Raw genomic sequence first — 16,004 nt, forward strand, 5'->3', positions numbered from 1 at the left:
AAAAAGATGAAAGAATTTGGAATTAAAAAAAAATAAAGCCCATTTAAAACATCTTGGTATTTCATAAGTGCCAATTATTTATTCTTTTATTCATTTTAGTTTAAGTGTATCCTTTACTAGCAGCAAGATTTAAATTAAGTACACAGTCCAAGAATTCTTTATTAAGACATGAAACCCAATAACGGTAATCATTTTCAATAGTATGGCTAATGGACTTAATTTTAAACATAATTTTGTTAAAATTTTAAGTTATGAGTAGGAGTTGGGTGGTAAATTAGTTCATGAAGCCCCTCTAAATTCATTTTCTAGAATTCTGTATTTCAAATGCAGGTAGTCGTATTTGTAAAATCCAGCTGAGACATAGATCATTGATCCTTTTCTTACTGTATTCTTTTCATCTATCTTTATGTTAAATAGTGCGACAAAAGGCTTCTTTCCTTCTAATATTTGGTATAGTTATAATGTCCATTCAACCCACTAGAAATGCCAGAAGTATCTCTTCTCTGATTCTGTAGCAGTTTGTGGGTTCATCATCACCTTGAGCATTTTGACTTAAAAAAAGCAGGAACTCCAAGACTGAAGCCAAACAAGAATGAAACAGAATATCACGGGTGCCAAACTCAACCTTCCAAAAACTGCTCGTCTTCAGTTGTCTGTGAGGGCCCAGGCAACAGCAACTGCACGGAGGGATTCACAGAGCTGGAGCTAGGAGTCAAGGTCGCTGTGGATGGCAGCTGGGACACTGATTAGGACAATGGCATCTCACTTTCTCAGGCTTTGGGCAGTGTCATTATTAGAGATAATTGTCTATATGTTAAAGGGATAGCCACTTAAGGCTCCCACTTCCCAGTCTCTGCATCTTTTGTTCCTAGGGAACACCTCACACATTTTTTTCTAGAGACATCTTCCTTATTTATATTGAAGTAAAGCCTCGGGTGGTGAGCAGCATTTGGAAGAGGCCATCATTCATCTTCAGAGAAGGCCAAAGTGTTCCATCTCAATTGTATAATGTCCTAGAGGTACCCTAGACAGCATCATCTCTGCCGAAAGTTTCTCTACTTGTAGATTAAAAAATAAGAGTGTATAGAGGGTCATAATTCTTCTCTGTACCTATTTCTCCCAGTTACAATAATTTTCTTTGTTTAGCAGAGCAGGAAAAAATATACACAGTGCTCTTGGATAACAGATTGAGCTGTCATCATGAGGCATGTGTGCTAGACAAGGTACCTACTGCTATTGCATGTTCAGTAAGATTGGAGGAGAAATGGAAGTATCTTTATGTGAAATACCACTGTCTGCCCTGTTATAAGTAGTTCACAGAAAGGTGCCCCCTTGTTTTGGGGGAGGGGCAACTGATTCTATAATTCTGATCTCAGAGTCCAGTGACGTGGTAACTACTTTCACACTATCTTGTTTGAACTGTTTGCCATCCTGGCTACAGTTGGTGATGTAGCAACTATTATCCTTAATGTCAACCAACCAGTTGGAGTTCATTTTTGTCCTCCTAATCCTATTATACAGCATATATATGGCAGAGTTGGGGAACCTTGAGCATGTCCTAAGTGTGCTCAAACCTGGTCATTTCAAGAATGACCATCAATCGCTCCTTTCGTTCCTTACCATCACTCTTTCTCTAATTTAGATTCCAGGTTTTAAAAGTATCATCACTTCCTTATAAATACTCATAACCCCTCTCATTCCATTGGACTATCTGGTTAAGCCTGGATATCGCTTCAATGCTACTGTCAGCCTCCTTTGCCTGCACACAAGCAGCGAAAGACACATTGTGGGACCAGGGGTCGGGCCGGTGCTGGGGGGGGGGTCATAACCGTGCAAACCAATGATGACCTAAGATTTAAATGGATTCTTTGTTGTCCTTCTTTAGCTTGTGGCTCTTACTATTATTCAGAAAGACTACCATGGCATACCTTCTACTCTTGCTCAAAACATTTACACCTTACAACCCCTAATGGCTTCACCTTACAGTTCATTGAGAAGAGAGAAGTGACCAGAGGAACTGACATATTTGTGTTCCTGAATACTTTGCCCCTAAAATTACCTCCTCTCTCACACACCATTCATCTCCTATTTTCTGGAGCGGAGCCTACAAACAATCTACAGGTGTGCTGTAGTAGCTCCTATCTTTAACATAGACAGATACACAAACACCTATAACGCAACCCCTATTCTACTCATTACCGCCCCAGTTTGCTAATCCCTTTACATGAAAACATCTTGAAAAGTTACCTGTAGTTACAGAATCCATTTATTTAGGTCATGTTCACTTTAAAAATCACTCCCCATGTTGTTTACTTTCATGACTCCGTGGAGATGGTTCTTTGCAAACTCACCGATGATCTTCTTGCTATCTTTCTTACTTTACCACGGAGTTCTAGGCTGACCAATCAGCACCAAATGAAATTCTGGAAAATGCATATTTTCCCCATTTTCTGTGACGCGACACTCTTGCTTTTCCTTTCGTCTCATTGGCTATTCCTTCTCAGTCTCTCCTGGCTTCTGGTTTACTGATTTCTCCCCCTCTGATGAAACTTTCGATGCTGGAGTGATGCAAGGATGAACCAAGGCACTGTGTGGGTCAGAGCAGAATGCACTCCAGCTACATTAAGCAGAAAAAGCTGTCTTCTTTTAAGAGGAGGGAGATGATGTACCTTACATTTTTTTAAATGAACTAAAGAAAGCAACTTTTATTTGCACTTTCAGAAAGAACCCTCATTAAAGGATTGAGCATCTAAGAATGCCACTATCCCTACCATGATTAGGAGGTTATAGAAGTAGGAGTTGCTTTCACAGTTGGGAAACTATCACCATAGCTCCTGAATCCAGAACCACAGCAATGCCAGGACTCCCAAAATAGATGCCCCATGTCCTGCCTCGTTCCTCACACATCTCTGTTCTGAACTCCATACTTGCACAGGTGCATCTGATTGGTGGAACTGAAATCCCACCTAGAACCCAACTGAAGAGAGTCTGGGAAATATAGTTAGTGGTTTTTCAGGCCCTGCAGCACAAGCAGGCACACTAGCAGCCTGGAAAGGACACTGTGAGCCGATTCACTATGTTTGCTACAGTCCCATGTACATCTTTATACATCCCTAGAGACTTCACCCAACCCGTGAACTTAATATCACCTACATGCTGATGACGACTAAATCTTTATTTCCAGCCTCGACCCTTCCCTGGACTGATCTTCAGGTGGAGATCGGTTACTATCTCCACTTAGACGTCTGTTATACATTTTAAACTAAAATCATGAAAATACTATTGATTTGCTCTCCTGCTTCTCCCCATCTCTTACCCACCTTGCAAAAAACATAACCTTATAGCCAGTTGCTTCAGCCAGACATGTAGGGGTTATTTTTGACTTCTTGCCTTCCGTTACTCTCCAAATTCAGTTTGTAATCAAGTCCTATTGTTACTACCTCCTGAACATATTCCAAATATATGCTTCTCCTCTTATTTTTCATTATCAGTACTATTCCAAGCTGTCATCATCTCTTTCCCAGATTCTGCAATAGCTTTGTAACTGGTCTCCCAGCTCCAATCCATGTCCCACCATGATCCATTTTCTATTCAGCAATACTAATCTGCAAAAATATTCTGTATATGTTTCCCATCAGATTTCAAATACATCCAGTCTTCTTAGCCTGGCTTATGAATCTCTCCATAATTTGGCCTTGCCTTAGCCATCTGTCCTCATCTCATTTCATTCCCCTGCTCATCCACAGGGACACACTGACTTTCCTTCAGTTCCCTGAGTGCACCCAACTCATTCTTGCCTCAAGGCATTTGTCCGAATTATTATCTCTTCATGAAATGTTTATCTTCTATTTTATTTCCTATGTTATGTAGATTCACTTTATTTTTTAATTAATTAATTTATTTTATTTTTATTTATTGGCTGCGTTGGGTCTTCACTGCTGCGCATGGGCTTTCTGTAGTTGCGGTGAGTGGAGGCTACTCTTCATGGCGGTGCAGGGGCTTCTCATTGTGGTGGCTTCTCTTGTTGCGGAGCATGGACTCTAGGCACGCAGGCTTTAGTAGTTGCAGAGCATGGGCTCATTAGTTGTGGCTCGCGGGCTCTAGAGCTCAGGCTCAGTAGTTGTGGCACACGGGTTTAGTTGCTCTGGCATGTGGGATCTTCCTGCACCAGGGATCGAACCCCATGTCCCCTGCATTGGCAGGCAGATTCTTAACCACTGTGCTACCAGTGAAGCTCCCCCCTCCCTGCCACCCATTTTTAGTTCTTGACTTGAATGTCACTCTACATTTAAGAGTGTTTCATGAAAGATCTACTGCAGCGGTGCCCAACCTTTTTGGCATGGGACTGGTTTCATGGAAAACAATTTTTCCACGGACTAGGATCAGAGGGGTTGGTTTCAGGATGATTCAAGTGCATTATGTTTATTATGCACTTTATTTCTATTATTATTACATTGTACTATATAATGAAATAATTATGCAACTCACCAAAATGCTGACAGGAGGCAGAGCTCAGGCGGTAATGCGAGAGGTGGGGGGTGGCTGTAAATGCAGATGAAGCTTTGCTCGCTTGTCCACCATTCACCTCCTGCTGTGTGGCCCGGTTCCTAAAAGGCCACAGACTGGTACCGGTCCATGGCTTGGGGGTTAGGGACCCCTGTTCTATTGTATAACTGTTTGTTCAGCTTCTAGAACAGAGACTGACAAAAGGGTAGACTCCAGAATATTGGCTGAGTTAATGAACTATACTTATGCAGATGAGAACATTGATGCTTGAAGAAATAAAGTTACTCACCCAGGAACTCACAGTGAACCCACATTGGGAATACAATTTCAGATCTCCCTGACCCCTGAGGCCCGCGCTCCTACGGCTATATTCTGCTGCTAGCACTAGACTCCTGCCTTGTTGCTATGCCCACATTGTCCTCCCTTCAAAATCATCCAGCTAAGTAATCTTAAAGAACTACGTTGATGACTCTACTTGGAAAACCTTTACTGGTTCTCCATTACCTATAACTTAAAGTGAAAGCACCACTTTCTAGCATTTAAAGTCCTTACACTGACTTCATTTCACCTATGCAATATTTTTTGCACTACCATATAGAATTTCTGTCCTCTTGTGGCCAGTGTTTGCCATGTTAAAAATTCCTCTCTCTCTTGCTTTTACCTCCTGTATGTGGAATTCTGGTTCTATTTCCTGAGTCCTGGGGTTTTGCCCCCTCTGATAAATTTCTAATAATATTCATTCATTAGATATTCATTGAGGGTCAACTCGGTGCCAGACATTGCTTGGATTCAAGACCCTCCCTTGAGCCAAGGCATTAGTAAAGGCTGTGTTCTAGAACCTTCCAGGATGCACACCTCTTTGGTTATAATGTCCTTGAAAGTAGCTCCTGCTGGGCCCACTCTTCTAATGACTCAAATTCTCATTTCATAAATCAGGAGCTCCCTTTAGCTTTGATTTTTAAGGTTTCTAGAAAATCAATGGCAAATGGTATAAATCCTACAGCAAAGTTAATATGAACCTGAAATTATTCTTTTTTCTCTCAGAACTAGTAGTGAGTGAATTAAAAGAGAAGAGAAGTAAAAGAAAACTTGTAAGTGCCCTCAAACATCATCTGTAGAAGCCCACCGGCATGCTGAGACAAACTTTAAGAAATATGTACTTTTAATGAAGTTCCATTAAAAACAGATATACTGTGCAGGGTAGCTTTTATGTATTTCTTTTCACATCATTGCTGATTTCCCAAGGTACTTGTGTTCACAGAAGCTCTCCCTTCTCCTATCAGCCTGCTTCTCCTGCCAAATGCATTCGTTGAGGCCACAAGGCAAAGATTTAGGGAAAATGCTACCACAGAAGCTCTAAAACAGCACTGTAATTTTAAATCCTAGACCGCAAGCACACTGATTTGAAAAGAGAGTTTGCTTCCATTATAATTGAGAAAATTATGTTCAGTAATATAAAGCAAAGAGGAGAAGAGGAAAAGAAAGAATAGTGCATACCTGCTCATTATTTTTTTTTTCAAAAATATCAATGGTCAGAATTTGGCCATTTGTGACACTGTTGGGGCATCCCTTCTGTTGTTTCAAAGAAATTATAAGATTGAACTCCAAAACAAGTATGGCAGCTGTGAAACCCTTATTCCTGCAAGAGTAGCTGGTTTACCCACCTGTTTCTTCACATGAGGACTAGTTTTCTCTAGTGGAAATGGAGGCACATTCTGGTGGCTGACTCCTCAGAAATAGGAACCCCTTTGAGTCCTTCTAAGAGTTTTCGCTTCTAGAAAGTACAGCTAGAAACACCAGGTGACCTGTCTCCTGGTTTTCCAATCACTGCTTACTGTATAAGCTTAGTCAATTTTCTTTACCTTTCTAGGGTTTATTTTTCCTATCCATTAAGTAAAGCAATACCTGTGTTATAGACTACTGCAAGGATTAAATGAATGCTAGGACAGTCTTCATCATCGCCTTCTGGCTCTAAAGCTGACCATTTTCTTTTGACCTTCTACCTTCTTTGGAGACAGGATCGTATTTCTGAAATCTTGTTTCTGCATCTTCTTGCTATTGATTGATTGATTGATTGACGCAATTACTTGCTTTCTGAGATTCTATTTATTGCTTCCTGATCCCCTACTCTTGCATAAATATCCTCTGTTTGCTTATTGCTAGATTTCCCAGATACTCTGCTTGCCTATCAGAACTTCCTTCACTTATTTATTCATTCACCAACTATTTAATGTCCCGCTGCTCTATGCCAGGGAATAGGTGAGGCACTGGGAATACCAAGACAAAAATGCAGCTCCTACATTGAAGGGGAAATTCTGTTAATCAGGATAGATCAGAGCTAAATATCAGGAAGTTTCCAGTGGACCGTTGAAACAGAAGGTAACACAATTTGGGAGGATTTAAAAAAAAATCAGAGTTTCTGCTAGTCGTCGTTTGGGTGTCCCCAAAGGAGACTAAGACAAAGGCTTGGGGCACAGGTGATATATTTGAAAGGTGGTCCCAGGATGAACCAGAGAGAAGTGAGGTAAATGGAACATGGAGGGGAGAAAGCCAATAATGGATGGACTGTGGGTGACTTAGGCTCAGTCCTGCTTGGGACACTCTGAGGAACTTTACAGAATTCAGCTCAAAATTTTCCCACAAAGAAATGGGAAATCTGGGGATATTTATCCACTGATTGCTGTCCCTCTTTGGTAGAGAAGTGTTCTCTGGGTGTTAAATACATGCCTTGGATCTGAACTAAGAAAGCTCCCCTAGGGCCAAAGAAAACCCTCAGGCAAAGAAGCAAAGAGAGGCAGGTCTCTGCAATGGATGCTATCAGAGTATATGCAAACTGTCCCCCAGGGCTACAAATACATGTAGAAATGAGTTGAGAGGACAGAGGGTAAGGTAGCTACAGAATCTGCTGCATACTTCTTATTTTGCAAAGTTCAATCCTTTGACTAATGTTCTCTAGTTACTCACCTAACAACTGCTCCAATATTACTCGAATCTCAGTTCCTACAGAAACAGCTATTTGGTTCTAAACAAGCACACATCATAGAAGATAATTTAACCTTTATTTCTTATGTTTAGTTTCTCTTAGTTGTAGGTATCAGTGATTTCCCCAGCAGAATCAAAGTTTACATGCTTTATATAGGCTGGGATGGAAGACAGCTTTCCATTATATCCCTCTGCTCCAACAGACATTATCTGATGGGTCTATATACTCAGGAGTAGACCATACATAAGGTGACTTTCTTTACCCATTCACTGGGATAAAACTTCCCTCCAGCCTGAAGGTCTTTTATGAATTGTGCTAATTTTCCTAAAGTGAAAATGATGTTAAATATTTTTGAAACTGTTTCACTTGTAGCAAATGAATCCTTCTCTTTCCTGACTACAGATAACCAAAATATGGTGAATTTTATGAAGGCAGTGGCCTTAGCCCTCCGCCCTACCAGTTCCCCCCATCCTTTTACTACTAACAGAGTCATCTTGCTAAAACATGTCCAAAAATAGCATTCCCTTCCTTATAAATTTTTGCTGGCAAGTTCAGACTTTAGCATGATATTCAGTCCTAAGGGTCTGGCTCCATCTTATATCTCCTTCTTTATATGCCACTCAATCTATACTCTTTGATGACTCTGTAGCTTATACTGTTCTCATCATTTGGAATATATGCGCTTGCCCTATTGCCACTTATTGAAATCCCACTACTTATGTAAGACAGGAAATAGCTGTGACTTTCCCACTTGACTGCCAAGCCTCTACTAGAACGGAAGCTGATATAACTTCCACGTGATGACAGTGCAGACAGGGAAAAAATTAAAAAACAATATGAAGCAGTGTAGAATCTTATATCCTGTACATGCACAAGTTCAGGTGTTTACAACTGGGTAATTGCATGGGAAAATTAATTTAAGCAAATGTGCAGGTTGCTTTTAACTCTGTTTACTGTAATAGCATGTAGTCAGGCTGAGGAATTTAGGAAGAGGGCAGTATAACTGCACGGAATCCCACACAGAAACAGAAAGGATAATAAGGAGAGCTAAACAAAGGCCCCACAGCAAACTTTATATAACAAAACTAAGTGACAAGAAATCCCCTCGAACTCTAAAAGATAAGCAAAATAGGAAAACCCAACAACAGCAACAAGATTCACATGATATCAGGTAGGCAGGAGAGAAGTCACATTGACTGCTAGCAAAGCCAGAATAACTAATATATACTGCATGGAAAGCTGAGCCTGTAAGTCTGACCAGGAGCTAAAACATGGAGGGAGTCTGTACAGTCCCCACTTCAGGGATGAGTGCAGGGGGGCCATGGAATGTTGGTGAGGGCGGGAGTAGTCTGGGTACCAAGCATCTTTGACACCAACTGAAGAAGAAAGTCTAACACTGAGGAGAAACTTCTGGATATAGAATCAAAATTTATCAAGACTGGGACCATAGGAGGCAGGGAGGGAGGGAGAGAGAGAAGTTTCAGATAAGAATGATGAAGAGGAGTATAACTAGAAGATCCCAGGATGTGTCAGACAGTATCACTGGCTACAAACACAGTAGAGGAGGGAGTTCCAAAGCCATGAAGCTGGGAAATCTGTGCTAGCCCTGCCTCCTCTCCTAAGAAGAAAACTCATCTAACCTAAGAACAGAAAAGGACCATGGATCGATTCTATACAGAGGTATTATAAAAGAGAAAATAGAAAGACATGGCTACAGAACACTTGAAATTCATAGCTTAATATTCGAATATGACAAAATAAATTAAGAAAATGATAGAAATAGAAGCTTTGGATAAGCAGAATAAACAACAATCAGAAAAACTCAGAAATAAACTAAAGGGAGAAATAAATTTTTAAGAGATCTGTCAACACTCAAAAATTTAGAAACGAAAAAATAACTTCAGAAGTGAACATTAAACTATTAGAAACTCGAGTGAGCAAATCCCACAGAAAATACCTTAAGAAAAATATATAACTGAAAGGAAATACCATTTTAGACTCCAGAAGAGAGACACAGTGAAAGCAAGAGAAAAAAAAGAATATAAAATATAAAGATATCTTATGCACAAAATAGAAATCACCAAAGAAGAAAAATCAAAGAAACTGAACAGAACAAACACCAGAAATATCGATCAGAAATATCTCCTAGAATAAAAAGACTGGAAGTCAGAAATTGAAAGGAGTTACTGTATATTCAGAAATATTGACCTAGAATGGTCAGCATCAATATATATTGTAGTAAAGCTATTGGACTTTAAAGAAAAAGAAGAAAAAATATAAATTATATATATATATATATATATATATACACATAATATGTATTTTTATATGTAAGAAAAAAATATATATATATTCTTCTTTGCTCTCCTTTGAGCATTGAGTCAAAAGGACCAACTAACTTATAAGGAAAAGAATATAAGACTTTTAGCTTTTATGCCAGAAAGCAAATGGGGTAATATATTTAAGATAACTCAGGAAAAAAGATGTGATCCACACTGATTTTTATGTTATAAAAGCCAAAGACAAGTGATTATACACTTGCAAAAATTCAGAAAATATTATTCCCATGACACTCTCCAAAAAGTCTATTACTAGAGAATGAGCTTCAAATAACCGAAATTGTTGGAGTGACATCTGCATGTGGACTGATGGTGAGCACTAAGTACATGTTTAACTGTAGCATTAGGACTAAATAACGGTTCTAAGGAAGATGGTGTAGTATATAATGGTTGTATTCTCAAACAATCAACAAAATATGGAGGAAGTTTGAAGAGTACATGAAAAAGTAGAATAGGCTCATGGTCTTATTGGTATTAATTAAGAATAAAAAGATATCTCTTCAAAATAAATGCTAGGGGGAGAAAAAGATGGCGGCGAAGTAGAGAGACGTGGAGTGCATCCCTCTCCACAGATGCATTGGGAATGCACGGAAGGACACAGTCATTCCCACAGAGAACCAGCTGAACACCAGCAGACGGCCTCGGACACCGGAAAGGGCTGCGGAGAACCTGACATAGCCGGTAGGGAGGCATCTACGAGGGCTCAAAGAGGGTGAAGCGGCGGAGCTGTGGCAGACGGGAGGGAGTGAGAAACATACGGAGGGTCCGCAGCGCAGCTCAGCGTTCCCGGACCGAGACATCGATCCGCGGCTGAACGGAGGGTCCAGGAGCGGGAGCGTGGGAACCGGAGAGCTGGTTCAGGGGGAGAAACATTGTTGCCGGTAGGGTGACGGACCGAGAGGACAGGAGGGAGGAGGTCCGCGGAGAGGAATGCCGATCCCTGAGAGCTGCCCGGCCATGATGGCGGCTGGAGGCTGCAGGCTCCCGGGCGGGGGGGAGGAGCCGCGCGCATAGCCTCTCTCTCTCTTTCGGCGCCTCTGCAACAGGCAGCGGAGAGACGCCCTGCGGGGCCACATAAGGCGCTCAGGGATAACAAGCACCCTCAGGCGCTCGGGCGGGGCTAGATTAAAACTCCTTGCAACGCCAGCAGCAGGGAGGCTGCCAAGAGAAAAAAAAAAAAAAAAAAACCAGCATCAAAAAGAAAAAACCCCGAGAGAGGCCCAACTCTAAGACTTTCTGTGTACGCCTGAGCCACCAGCGCCCTCTGCAACAGGCACCTCCAAGCCTGACTGAAGCAACAGTGCGCCACTGCTCACTCCCTCCCAGGAGAAGGAGCCACTATTGCACCCTCTCCCTCCCCACACACCGAGGCTTACAGACGAACAATAAAGGAACCTCTGCTGGTCACAGAATAACGCAAAAAAAAAAAAAACCCAAGGCAAGGAAAAGGACACTTACAGCTGAGACGCTAAGGAAACAGAAATAGTAGTATCAATACCTATTGAACTGGTCCATTCGGGGATCAGTTCTGGATTTTTTTTTTTTTTTTTTTCCTTTCTCTCTTTTTTTTTTTTGATTTATTAAATACGATCTTAGCCCTAAGGGATCTACAAGTTTTACAACATAATTTTATAAGGATATTTTTTACTCTTTTTTTTTTTTTTTTTTTGTCTTTTAAAATACTTCTATATCTAGCTAAGTTTTTGGTAGTACGGACAATATATCTCTCATACTTTACTTTCATCCCTTTCTTTTATACACTTCTATTCCTTTCTTTTTCTTTGCATATTTCCAACCACATTACGCTCTTCTGTTCCCCTTTCTTCCAGCCATTTTAAGTGTATTTTATCCTAACATACTTATAAGCAACACTATCGGTCTGCTCAGACTCCTTGCTCTATTCTCCAGATGATGCACTGCCTTGGTATTAATATTAGGCTTTTGTCTATATCTTAGTTCTTAGTACAGTTGTCTAATTACATTCTGAGAATCTCCATTCTCTCTGGTGGTACTCCAGCTCATTTCTATATTTGATCCTAGCTTACAAAATCTCCCTGGATTGATGTTTGTATGTGTAGGGTGTTATTTGTTGTTTGTTTGCTTTTGCTTTTGTCTCTGATTTGTTCTGTTTCAGTTGTCAAATTCTGCTGGGTTTCTCTCTGAATATCTGATAGCACACTGGGGTTCTGTCAGGTCTTTCTAGAGCCTTATGTCCTAACGGATTCAATAATTGTGTGTCTTATACATGTATGTGTTTCCTAGACTGAATATTCGTCTAATCCAATACTTGGACATTAGTCTGAGGCTTGGACAGTCTTCTATAAACACCTCTATCACCAGGACAAGCAACCCCAAAAGCTTGGACAACCATGAGGAAACAAAGAAACACCATGCAGGCAAAGGAGCAGGAAAAAACCCCACAAGACCAAATAAATGAGGAGGAAATAGGAAAAATGCCTGAAAAAGAATTTAGAGTAATGATAGTAAAAATGATACAAAATCTCGATAACAAATTAGAGAAAGTACAAGAAACAGTTCATAAGAACTCAGAAAAACAAACAGCAATGGATAACAAAATAACTGAAATTAAAAATACTCTAGATGCTCTAACCAGCAGAATGACTGAGGCAGAAGAACGAATAAGTGAGTTGGAAGATAGAATGGAAGAAATAAACGCCACAGAGCAGGAAAAAGATAAAAAAATAAAAAGACTAGAAGACAGCCTCAGAGACCTCAGTGATAACCTTAAACGTACCAACATTCGAATTATAGGCATCCCAGAAGAAGAAGAAAACAAGAAAGGGTCTGTGAAAATATTTGAAGAGGTTCTAGTGGAAAACTTCCCCAACATGGGAAAGGAAATAATGAACCAAGTCCAAGAAGCACAGAGAGTCCCATACAGAATAAACCCAAGGAGAAATACACCAAGACACATATTAATCAAACTAACGACAATTCAACACAAAGAAAAAATATTAAAAGCAGCAAGAGAAAAGCAACAAACAACATATAAGGGAAAACCCATCAGGATAACAGCTGACCTTTCTCCAGAAACTCTGCAGGCCAGAAGGGAATGGCAGGATATCCTGAAAGTCCTGAAAGAGAGAAACCTACAGCCAAGAATACTTTACCCAGCAAGAATCTCATTCAGATTTGAGGGAGAAATCAAAAGCTTTCCAGACAAGCAAAAGTTAAGAGAATTCAGCACCACCAAACCAGCCTTACAACAAGTGCTAAAGGAACTTCTCTAAGTAGGAAACACAAGAAAAGGAAAACACCTACAAATACAAACCCAAAACAATTCAGAAAATGGTAATTGGAACACACATGTCAATAATCACTTTAAATGTAAATGGATTAAATGCTCCAACCAAAAGACACAGACTGGCTGAATGGATACAAAAACAAGACCCTTCTATATGCTGCCTACAAGAAACCCACTTCAGACCAAGGGATACATATAGACTGAAAGTGAAGGGATGGAAAAAGATATTCCATGCAAATGGAAGTCAAAAGAAAGCTGGAGTAGCAATACTCATATCAGACAAATTAGACTTGAAAGTAAAGACTATTAAAAGAGACAAGGAAGGGCACTACATAATGATCAAGGGATCCATCCAAGAAGAACATATCACAATGGTAAATATCTATGCCCCCAATATAGGAGCACCTCAATACATAAGGCAAATGCTAACAGCTATAAAAGGGGACATCGACAGTAACACAATTATAGTGGGAGACTTGAACACCCCACTTACATCAATGGACAGATCATCCAAACAGAAAATAAATAAAGACACACAAGCTTTAAATGACACATTAGACCATCTCGACTTAATTGATATTTATAGGACATTCCATCCAAAAACGACAGACTACACTTTCTTCTCAAGTGCACACGGAACATTTTCCAGGATAGATCACATCTTGGGCCACAAATCAAACCTCAGCAAATTCAAGAAAATTGAAATCATATCAAGCATCTTCTCAGACCACAACGCCATGAGACTAGATATCAATTACAGGAAAAAAACTGCAAAAAATACAAACACATGGAGGCTAAACAATTCACTATTAAACAACCAAGGAATCATTACAGAAATCAAAGAGGAAATCAAAAAGTATCTAGAAACAAATGACAACGAAAACACAACAACCCAAAACCTATGGGACGCAGCAAAAGCAGTTCTAAGAGGGAAGTTTATAGCAATACAGTCCTACCTTAAGAAACAAGAAAATGATCGAATAAACAACCTAACCTTACACCTCAAACAACTAGAGAAAGAAGAACAAAGAAACCCCAAAGTGAGCAGAAGGAAAGAAATCGTAAAGATCAGAGCAGAAATAAATGAAAAAGAAAGGAAAGAAACCATAAGAAAAATAAATAAAACTAAAAGCTGGTTCTTTGAGAAGATTAACAAAATTGATAAACCATTAGCCAGACTCATCAAGAAAAAAAGGGAGAAGATGCAAATCAACAGAATTAGAAATGAAAAAGGAGAAGTCACAACGGACACCTCAGAAATACAAAACATCATGAGAGACTACTACAAGCAACTATATGCCAATCAATTGGATAACCTGGAAGAAATGGATACATTCTTAGAAAAATACAATCTTCCAAGACTGAACCAGGAAGAAATAGAAACCATGAACAGACCAATCACAAGTACAGAAATTGAGGCAGTGATTAAAAATCTCCCAACACACAAAAGCCCAGGACCAGATGGATTCACAGGCGAATTCTATCAAACATTTCGAGAAGAGTTAACACCTATCCTTCTCAAACTCTTCCAAAATATTGCAGAAGGCGGAGCACTCCCAAACTCATTCTATGAGGCTACCATCACCCTGATACCAAAACCAGGCAAAGATGTCACAAAAAAAGAAAACTACAGACCAATATCACTGATGAATATAGATGCAAAAATCCTCAACAAAATACTAGCTAACAGACTGCAACAGCACATTAAAAAAATCATACACCACGATCAAGTGGGGTTTATCCCTGGGATGCAAGGATTCTTCAATATACGCAAATCAATCAATGTGATACATCATATTAACAAACTGAAGGATAAAAACCATATGATCATTTCAATAGATGCAGAAAAAGCTTTTGACAAAGTTCAACATCCATTTATGATAAAAGCTCTCCAGAAAATGGGCATAGAAGGAAATTACCTCAACATCATAAAAGCCATATATGACAAACCAAAAGCCAACATTGTTCTCAATGGAGAAAAACTGGAAGAATTCCCTCTAAGAACAGGAACAAGACAAGGGTGTCCACTCTCACCACTGTTATTCAACATAGTTTTGGAAGTATTAGCCACAGCAATCAGAGAAGAAAAAGAAATTAAAGGAATCCAAATTGGAAAAGAAGAAGTAAAATTATCACTCTTTGCAGATGACATGATACTATATATAGAAAACCTTAAAGACTCTACCAGAAAACTGCTAGCACTCATTGATGAGTTTAGTAAAGTAGCAGGATACAAAATTAATGCACAGAAATCTCTTGCATTCCTATACACTAACAACGGAAGAGCAGAAAGAGAAATTAAGGAAACTCTCCCATTCACCATTGCAACCAAAAGAATAAAATACCTAGGAATAAACCTGCCTAAGGAGGCAAAAGATCTGTATGCAGAAAACTTTAAGACATTGATGAAAGAAATCAAAGATGACATAAACAGATGGAGGGATATACCATGTTCCTGGATTGGAAGAATCAACATCGTGAAAATGACTGTACTACCCAAAGCAATTTACAGATTTAATGCAATCCCGATCAGATTACCAATGGCATTTTTCACAGAACTAGAGCAAGAAATCTTACGATTTGTATGGAAACGCAAAAGACCCCGAATAGCCAAAGCAATCTTGAGAAGGAAAAATGGAGTTGGTGGAATCAGGCTTCCTGACTTCAAACTATACTACAAGGCCATAGTGATCAAGACAGTATGGTACTGGCACAAAAATAGAAAGGAAGATCAATGGAACAGAATAGAGAACTCAGAAGTAAGCCCAAACACATATGGGCACCTTATCTTTGACAAAGGAGGCACGAGTATACAATGGAAAAAAGACAGCCTCTTCAATAAGTGGTGCTGGGAAAATTGGACAGCAACATGTAAAAGAATGAAATTAGAACACTTCCTAACACCATACAC

This window comes from Hippopotamus amphibius, chromosome 11 (assembly GCF_030028045.1).
Source record: "Hippopotamus amphibius kiboko isolate mHipAmp2 chromosome 11, mHipAmp2.hap2, whole genome shotgun sequence".
Taxonomy (NCBI): Eukaryota; Metazoa; Chordata; class Mammalia; order Artiodactyla; family Hippopotamidae; genus Hippopotamus; species Hippopotamus amphibius.